General features: G+C 37.0%; 1 long non-coding RNA gene across 1 annotated transcript; it reads left to right on the top strand.

Annotated features, from left to right (window-relative positions):
- The first annotated feature begins 369 nt into the window (after positions 1–369).
- On the top strand, positions 370–6,690 carry LOC107837365 (uncharacterized). The gene is made up of 3 exons (XR_001663391.1): positions 370–497; positions 954–956; positions 6,677–6,690. It is a non-coding gene; the product is annotated as an uncharacterized LOC107837365 (long non-coding RNA).
- The last annotated feature ends 1,247 nt before the right edge of the window (positions 6,691–7,937 follow it).

Raw genomic sequence — 7,937 nt, 5'->3', positions numbered from 1 at the left:
AAATGGACTTAGTACATAGTTTGCACTGCTAACAAAGCAGAAAACCACAAACTGTATAAAAAAATAAAAATAAAAAAAAAACAATCCAGCGTTGCATTATGAGACACACTTTAGGTGTGTCACAGCTTGTGTAACTGCTGTGTGAATTATGCTGTGATATTAGAGGGTCGGTGCTGAAACAGCTGAAACCAGAAGTTTACAACCATTATATGAAAAGATGCATGTATGTGTTTTTTTTCACACTGTCTGACATGAAATTAGAATAAACCTTTAGCGGTTTCGGACAGTTAGGTTTAACCAACATTTTTTCTGTTTGCTAAAATTCCAGAATAATGAAAAATATATGTATATATTTTTGGGAGGCAGTTTTATGTCAGATAGACTTTTTTGAGCTTCAGATCATTTTATGATATTATTCTCTCATCAAAATCATACCTGGAGCGTTGCCTTGATTTTTCCATTCATGTTTGAGAAATCCTTTTATTCCCGTGGCAACTGTTGAGCTTGTGAGAAAGGATTAACAGAGGAGCCATGTTGTTATGATTTCCTGGAGTTTCAGGAAGCGCAGGAGGTTTTTAAAGAGACAGAGGCCCAATTTCAATGTGTTAATTAGGAAATAAAATTTATTTTGAGTCATATTTGATATATGCAGCATTTTTATAAAAACTGAACGTAACATAGTTACTTGATTGTGCTATAAAACTACAATATGTGTCTGTAAAACACATAACGATGCCCCTTTTAGGCAAGTTTTATTACTTTCTTTGTGCTGAATGTTGTGACAACAAAATCAATGCACTGAAAACTAAATTCAGGTGGGACTAATGTTAGCAACATACTGCTAAGCTAGCTCTTACAGTCTTCACGATGCTAATTTTTCACTAATTTGCTCCAACAAATGACAACATCTGCTGTTTTAGTGAGATTTAAAAATATATATTATTTGATATTAGATTGTATGTAGGGGCATCAGAGTAAGATGGGATGAAAAACAAATGCAGAAATGCAAAAAAAAAATCCAATTTATGAGTCAATAAAAACCATAAATATGCTCTAGTTTGTGAAAATGTGAAATGTGGAAAAGTTATCTAGAACAAAAATAAAGTAATGTCAGGGACTCTATCTCTCCCCTGGCTCCCTCCTCTGATCCGTGCCATCATAAGCAGCGCTAACATAAACACAGAAGGCCTCAAGCTTGTCCGTTGCCATGGCACCGTGGCCAAACACATGCGTCTGACAAAAACCACTAATATGTAGCAGAAGAAGATTTTCAGCTGCCGGTCTGAGGTGCAGGTCCCAGGGCTACACAGTTTGCTCTCACTCGCACACTTTCACACAGAAAACAAACTTCCACTGACTGCAGCAATCGTGCTGGCCCTTTAAGCAGAGGATAAACACAGAATGAGGGACAGAGTTAGGTTCTCATATTGGAATCCTGTCCATATTGACACGTCGCAACATGACATCACATGCACAGCTCCCTGCCGGAGGACAAAAACTGCTCATGATGACTACCGTTGGTTTTAGCTGTCAAGTTGTCAACATAACACGTTAAATCTTAAATGTGAAATATAAAAGAAAAAGGGATGCAGTGGTTTGCTATCGGTTGTCAGCAGTACGACAACAAGAAAACAAAACTCAAGGGCATCTCATTTCACAGGTCAGCAAAATGCCAAGAGAGGAAAGTAGGTCAGCTATGCTAGCTTGACTTTAACAAGCTTAATAAGTAGATGTGCTGCAGAATTTGGTGTAGTTTGGTTCAGTAAAAAAAAAGGGAACAAATGTTATGCTTTGGTAACTTTGTTTGCTTCAGTTTTTGATCCTACATTCACATTGTTTTGGAATAGTGTGTAAATGGTTTAGATCATCATCTGGGGTGTCCAAACTTTTTATAACATTCTCCAAAATCCTCAACCAAAGAGTACTTAGAGGCCCAAAAAAAACCAAACATTTTTTAAAAACTAAAATCACAAAGTTTTACTGAGAACATTTTGACCAGCTCAACAATAAACTTTGCATGAAATTTTAATCAAAAGTTTTTTTGTTTTTTGCAGTAAAGTAATGTTTAAATCTTTGTAGATCAAAACCTAAAAGAGTTTTGCACGTTTCCCTTATAAAAAGAAAGAAATGCATTTCAGGCTTGATTTGAAGAAAATTGAAAACAATAAAAAACATAATTTAGATCACTTTTTTCTTTCTTTTTTTGTTTTATTAAAAAACTTGCCTGTATACGGCCAAGTTTTAATATTGTAATTAAAAGCAGATTTGGGTGCCCTAACATCTCCCTTGAATGTTTAACTCAATGGAAAGAGATGTTCGTATTTACCATGAAACAAAAAGGAGAGCAGAACGCTTGGTGACTAAAAGACGACTACTTGGCCACACAAAATTAGTCCATGGGCCCACAAATGGCCCCCGGGCCGCACTTTGCAACACCTCTAGATTATATGAATAATGATTTATTTCAAATAGTTTTATTAGCTACTTGATGCTCTGCTTGGATCAACCCATAACAAACTGTTCTGCCCCACGTTCAACTGAATCAGATTTGTGTGATAAATTGGTCCAGTCAAAGTCTGGACCTAAATCCAGTCGAGAGGATTTCTTCATCTCGGATTGTGAATCTCTTTGTGTTGTTCTGTCACGTTGGGCCCAAATAATTTCATGAAATGGGGGAAAAATGTGAAAAAAATTCCTGGAGTGTGAATACCTTGCAATTTTCCAATTAAAATTTTCGTGTGGAATGTTTCAGTGAACCCTGGAAGCATGTAGGAAAACAAAAATTAAAAAAAAAAAAAAAATTATTAAGACAGAAGCCACAAGGCGCCATTAGCGTCGCTGCCAAAACCTTTGGCAGCGACTGTATAAGTTCGTCTTCTGAAGCTCGTTAGGCACTTGTTTGTGTACAACATGTTCATTCGAGGACACACACATTTCCATGCTTGCATGTGTGTGCGTGTGTTTGTGTGTGTGTGTGTGTGTCCATGTGGCTCCATTTAACCCCTTCCTTTGAATGTGACCCCATTTAACCCATGGGCCACTGATGTGAGACTCTGGTTAACATCCCATTTCCTGGTTACTCAGCTGCATCTGGAAGCTCACACACACACACACACACACACACACACACATGGACACATTTATCAATGTTATTACCTTGGATTTAGCTCCATCTGGGGATGTAGATGCAAATGAAACATGCATTTACATTTGTTTTTTACCGATATAGATTTATCTTGAGAAAAACAGGTGAGTATCTTTGTGAGTCATTTAAAAGACGAAGTTTAAAGTGTTGAATCAAATCATACTAATTATGTTGCTGGTGGTGAGTCTGCACCAGGGCGATTCTCATACATGAACAGAGCTCAGATGGACCACTTGCACTTTGGAAGACATCCAAATTCGCCTCTCTCAAATTTACCACTTCAATTCTTGAAGTGGTAAATTTCAAGGACGAAGTTGAAATATGGGTGAAGTTGAAAACTTCACCCGTATTTCTTTTCTGTCGCAAATATCAGAATATGTAATCGCAATAAACTTCTGTTGTTTTCAGGTAAACGTCTGACTTCACAATGTTCACTTCCAATACTGATATGTGAGGTTTTAGAATCGGCCGATTTCGATCCGATACAGAAAAACCAGCTGAATTGACTTAAAGCATTACTTTGGTTTAAGAACAGACACAAATGTACTGAATTGTGAATTGATTTGATAACTCTGCAGTACAGCACATTTAAATACACCAACATTTTCACTGGCTTTGTCAAACATGCAAAGCAGCAGTTTAATTTGTTCGGTTAGTGCAGTTAGGAGTATAACAACCAGAGTAAAATCATTTTAAAAAACTGAAACTGAAAAAAACGTAACAGGCTTACTACCTTGGTCAAACATGTAAAAACATAAAATATTAAGAAACTTCTTTAAGTTGGTTCAGGAAGTGCAATTAGGACTTTCACATTTAATGTAAAATAAATATCAAGACATGACATCACTCAGAGCTAAAAGCATAGAATTAGACTGAGTAGATCTGCCACACTGTCACCGATACACCATCCAGAATTTTTTAATTCATTTTGTCTTGTAAATTTATGGAATGTGCAAGTTTTTTCTTTAAAATTATCTAGAAACTACTGAGTTTTCCAATAGAAGTGTACTCCTCTGTCCATCACCGCATTTTTTTTTCTTTTTTTGACCATGGCACTAACTCTCTATCATACAACTTGCTAATGTATGATGCTCAAAACTCTCATGGTATGAAACAAAAAAACTAAACTAAAATAAAATAGCCCTGAATATCTGTTTCACTGCTTTTTATGTCACGGATCGTAAAGAGAAATCAATCAAAACCTTTACAGACACCTGAGAAATTGATCCCATCGTGCAATCGTAGTGGTATTATTCCAGACCTATTAGTCATGCTGTTACTTCTTGTACCTCATAAACCTTTGCGCTTGACTATTTTTAAATATATATTTATTTTCTTTTTGGCTGCCAACCACGACTGGCTAGTAGTTCTGGTGTTTGAGCTTTCAGAATGCGACGTGATCCAGTGGCTCACCTGCTTGTCATATTTCCCACCAGCTATTCTTCATAGTCCGATAACCATGCGGGGGTTTGACCACACCCATCGTTAAAAACATTAATACATTGCTAGGTGTGTATTTGCACTGATCTATCACTAATGCTACCTGTTACATTGCTTAAGTGTGTAGAATGATGTTCTGTTTGCAGATGACAGCTGTGTCAGCAAGCTTTTTTTTTTAATCATGATAGAGTCCAGAGAAATATTTAGTCACTGGGTTTGTAATGTAAACATTACTAACCTTGTGGTAAACAGTGGAAAAGTAGGATGATGCCTTTGGGCTGGTCTCCAGAAGAAAGAGCCGTCAGCTCTAAAGTTGATTATTGTTGTCTTCTGTAATAAACTCAGTTTTACAGTGGAAAAAAAGAAAGAATGGTTCTGCTTTCTTCAACTGACTGCTTACAGGCCTGGATAAAGCTCTTGATCAGCAGCGATTATTACTGACATGCTTTGATAGTTGCCGAGGGAAACTTATTAGGATGATGTAAGAATAGTAGATAAAAGTTAGGAGGACTGAGAGTTAAACAAAGTTAGGCTGTTTTAGACCAGAGGGACAAATATCTGCTCATTTTGAAGTATTGTATTAGAAAAGGTTGATGGAAACAGTGAAATAATAATAAAAAAACAACCTGCTTGAGGTGGTTTTTTTGACTTTTCTGAAAAAGAGTTAATACACTAAAGGAGAGATGGAAACGTATTTACCGTATAAGTCCTGACATAGAAAACTCCCCCATCAACAGGTGGGTCTGTGCCTTACCAGAGGCACGAAACTCCAACACAGAAACAAGTACTCTTCATTTTTCTGAGACATGTGGTTAATGCTAGTTTGGAAACTTCTATATCTTGTTTATTCGTTGGGTCAACATCTGACAAAATTACAATTTCAATAGTCTGATTCACTCCAAATCTTTTTATTCTTTTTTTTATGATATTTTAGAAGTCTGCTCAAAGTTCGCATGACAACTGGATGGAAACATACTACTTTGACTAGCTACACCACTTCATCCCTTTGTTAAGTTTTATTTCGTTATTTATTATCAATCCATTTCTAAATGCTGAAAAACTAGCCAGGTAAAAACCAGCGTCTTGTTCTACGCTTTACTTCATACAAACCGATCAAGATACGATTGCTATCTTGATCGGTTACGATTGCTTCCTGGAGGCGTGGATTGTGTTGAAGTTTTAAATTTTACCCAGTTGCTAACGTTTCCCCGTGGCGTATGTAGTAGCTTGACACTAAGAAGCTAACCGGAACTTAACAGCGATGTAAACAATCATTCTCCACTGCGAAGAAAAACCAACGTTAATGTTCATAAAATTTAGACAATGACATTGAGACCCATCAGGAGTGTTATGACAACAAAATGTAGACCAACAAACCTTTCTGTGAAGAGTTGAAACATTTCTTACCTGCTCAGATACACCCGGGAAAAAAACCCCCATAGCAGTTAGCTTGATACGTGTAGCTTAGGTTAGCATTAGCGCCGTGCTAGAGAGTGTGGCAGTAAAGCTCCCAAAGCATGAAAAAAAGAAAACCCATATGGATGAAATTGCTTGGAAACATCCAGCTCTCCCTTTGCTTTTCCAAGTCGTTTTACGTCTCTCAGTACCGTTGGGTACAAAAAAGACCAATTTAAAAAGTCCCAAACGGAAACTGCATTTGACAAATCAGATCTTTTAACACCACCAGTCCCTCTCACTGGTTACCCTTCGAATGTAATTCTCGTTACCTTCAGTCCTAATTGTGTTATTGCTGTAATGTAATTGTGTTATTGCTGTAATGAAGTATTTTGGCGGATCGCTTCTTTGAGAAAACAAATGGGAGTTAGAGAAAAGTTCACAGAGGAATGAGAGCTTTTTTGAGGCTTTTCCAAGGAAAGTCTCTTCAATCAGGCTCCTGACAAAACACTCTGGTGTCTTCCTCTGTTTAATCCGTCCATGTTTCCTCTTTAACTTCACACTCTTCATTCGGTTTGCGATTCATTCTGAATTCAGGGAAAGTTGTGAACGTACTTGTGAACGTTTTGTAGCGCACTGGCTAACCGGATTGAAGAACTCCAAGTGCTTTGACTGAAATTCAAGTCATTTCAGCAGCAGCTCTCCAAAGCGGTAAAAGGCAGTTTAATTCCTAAAATTCCAGCTGCGGAAAATGGGATGTTTGGATTTGCAATATCACGTTGAGTGATCTTGACATGAGTTTCCTATAGCTGAATTAAAAAAAAAAAAAAATCCAAACACTCCATATAAGCTAGAGTCTTACTGTTTGCATTAAACCACAGTCACGGAAAAGAAGAGAAACCAGGAAAGGTTTAGATTTTATCAGACCCTCAGAGTGATGAATAAATTTTTTCTGCGTTTGCTTATTTGCTGACTGCATAAAGCATAAAGACTTCAGGAGGCAAAAACTGACAGCAGCACAAAAAAAAAATATCCATAAAACTCAATAAAGATATGTACCGTCTTATAATCTTTACACATTATGTCAAGTTACAACCCCAAACTAAATGTATATTACTGGGATTTTAGGAATGTGTATATATAGGAGAATGTATATTCTGTATATTTAAGTATATGTATAGATAGATAGATAGAAAAGTAGTACAAATTTCAACCGTAGGAGTGTCAGCGGGGACCAGGCAATGTTAGCTGAGCGTCAGAAAGTTGGAAGGAAAAGGAGAAAGGAAAAAAGCAAACTCCACTTTGATTCACAAATTCTCTTAACAGTAAAAATAAATATATTTTCAAGTAAGAAAATCTATAAAACTCAGCTAAATTTGGAACTGCTGACCCTTTAATACAAAGCAATAGCTCAGCGCACACAAATAAATCAAAAATATGACAGCTAAATAAAATTGGGACATCAGTCTTAGTTTTACTGTGTTGTTTTCTTATTTCCTTCTAAAAATACATGCTCTATAAATGCTCTCTCTGATGGTGCTCTGAACTCAAAATGACCCTTGCAACCCTTGACACCGCATTAAAGCATTGTTTGTGACCGAATTGTCCGGCAGGTGGGCACTGAGGTATTCTAACTAAAACATTATTTTACCCACTGATTTGCTTCTTCCACGTTATGCTATTATCATTTTATTCAGTTTTTCGCTGCATTAATTTCACCATGTGCTGACATGATTGCATCCAAAGCAGAGTCTGAACATGGGGCGGTAGTTTCACACCGGTTCTGCTCTCTCTATTTCTCTCCTTCTTCCTCTGTCCTTACGCACAAAGGCGCAACATAGAAGCTAGTTGAGTTTTTTCCTCAATGAAGTGACTTTTCCTTTGTCGAGCTCTCAAGCCTAAACCAGGCCACATGTCCAGTGTTTTATTGCCCTTTTCTTTGTTCCAATTTGGCGCT

The sequence above is a fragment of the Poecilia formosa genome, unplaced genomic scaffold (genome assembly GCF_000485575.1).
Source record: "Poecilia formosa unplaced genomic scaffold, Poecilia_formosa-5.1.2 Scaffold4, whole genome shotgun sequence".
Taxonomy (NCBI): Eukaryota; Metazoa; Chordata; class Actinopteri; order Cyprinodontiformes; family Poeciliidae; genus Poecilia; species Poecilia formosa.
The sequence above is the reverse complement of the archived record's forward strand: the minus strand, read 5'-3'. Positions and strand labels throughout refer to the sequence as shown.